Below are 2,308 nucleotides of genomic sequence, written 5' to 3'. Positions count from 1 at the left end.
TAATATATTGTTCTTAATTCCTTGTGTAACACACAGTTACACATTTATATTATTTTGACAAGAGTATACTATTATTTAAAGCCAAACGCCCTAGTTCCATCCAGCGAAAATAAATTATAATTTTGATTAATCTACAAATCTATAACACACTTAGATCACGTTTTTATAAAATGGAGTGAAAAAGCAGGTTTTATATCGATAAATACCATGGGAATCCCCATGTCCCAATTCAATTGCTTGAAATAATTTTGAAAGTTAGTATTCTGATGTCACCGTTAGATGTCGCTTGAAGCACACAAATGCCTACGTCACGACAAATTTCACAGAGTGCGCACAGACTTGGGGATGCGTTCCTTTCACCTCTCCTGGACATGTTCCAACTGTTCTGTCCTGGACAGCAAACGGAATGAGTTTGGAACAGGAAGTTACTTTACGAACATGGGTGCTTCTGTTTAGGAAGTGGCTGCCGCAGCAATCATGATACTTGAATGGGAATAAGACGACACTGACCATGTTGACTATACTACAGTGTTTGAAACAATAAAATTTATATATTTTGTATAAACCGCAATTAGCCTACATTCGCTATTCGGAACCGGATACTAATGCCCAACCTATTGTTATTAGCAGTTAGATGCACCGTTTATTATTGGTGGTGGTGGTGGTGGGTGGTGGGTGGTGGGTGGTAGTGGTAGTGGTGGTGGTAGTAGGTTTTTTTGTTTGAGTGAGGAGGAGCAGTTTGTATTTTTTTGTGTTTTTGAGCGGGGGGGGGGGAGGAGGTAGTAGTAGTAGTAGTCGTCGTCGTCGTCAGGGGTGGAGAGACACTTCCCCTCCCCAGGACGAAAATGTAAGATTGTTTTCCCCATCTCTATTTAAATAAAGGTAACACTATAGCTTGTGTCCCCCCCCCCCCCCCCCCCCCCCCCCCCCCCCAAGGTTGTATCCCCTCTCCAGATATAGTAAGACTTAGCAAAAGTATTGGTTTTAAGGGTGTGTAACGTTTTGTATTGAGATACTTACTTGTCTGGACTTTATTGTTAATGAAAATGTTCACGAACTGTGAAGAAAAACCTCACAAATGAACAAGCAAACGACAACAAATCGGAAGTTTATTGCGCGAACCGTGCACGAGAAAACAAACCGAACCAAAATGATAACGGTCACGTGGTATACCAACGTCTGTGACATTGAAATGGGAATATCTCCTCTAAAAATGGATTAGATCTTGTCTTCTTAACGTTGTTTTTTCTCAGAGGGACGTGGCTTTTTAAGAAATACGAAAAATGCATTTTGTGGTATTACAAACACTAGAATTACTAGGATTACCAAAAAACACTTCAGGTGAATGGACAGGTATATTCTAAATAATAAACGGTAAGTAAAGTGCAATTTTATTTGTGAAAAAAATGGGTTTAATAGAGAAAAACAACGGCGTAATGGTTAACAACTAGGGCGTGTCCCTTTAAGAAAAGACTTGCAACATTTAGCATGCCGCTGCAGGTGTCGCGTACTACAGCAATCACGTCGTTCTTGTAGATTATGTCTTCTTGTTATAGATATGGAATAAAAGTCCAGTGTTAAAACACTTGCCTGATACGCGGTCAGTCTAGGATCGATTCCTTTAGTTGATCCATTGGGCGATTTCTACTCTCAGCCAGTGCAACACGACTGGTATATCAAAGGTGTGTGCTATTCTGTCTGGTGGATGGTGCATAGAAATTATGTCTTGCTATTAGTGAAAACATTTGTTTTTTCGTCTCTATCATTTGATGTCAGAATTTCAAAATATTAGACATCCACATGCCGATAATAAATAAATTAATGTTCTTTAGTGGCTTCTTTAAACAGTACAACATTATAGCAATATATGAGCGTGTGATTTTGACTTCAGATAAAGACATATGTAAGGAATTTGATTATAGTATTGATTACACAAGAGTTGATTTGTGCTACTCTCTATTCTGAGCCTTGTAGATTCGTTTATTGGGCCACCGTATTCTAGAACCTCTGTGATATCTATTATTGTTATTGTTATTATTATTATTATTGTTATTATTATTATTATTATTGTTATTATTATTATTGTTATTGTTATTGTTATTATTATTATTATTATTATTATTATTAAACTATTATTATTGTTATTATTATTATTATTAAACTATTATTATTGTTATTATTATTATTATTATTATTATTATTATTATTATTATTATTAAACTATTTGGTCATTCGTTAATGTAACTGAATCGTGTGACAATGTATTTATTTTTCGTATATCAATTAATGTGTTTGTGTCTGTCTGTTT

This window comes from Gigantopelta aegis, chromosome 12, assembly GCF_016097555.1.
Source record: "Gigantopelta aegis isolate Gae_Host chromosome 12, Gae_host_genome, whole genome shotgun sequence".
NCBI lineage: Eukaryota > Metazoa > Mollusca > Gastropoda > Neomphalida > Peltospiridae > Gigantopelta > Gigantopelta aegis.
This window is presented reverse-complemented; position numbering follows the sequence as displayed.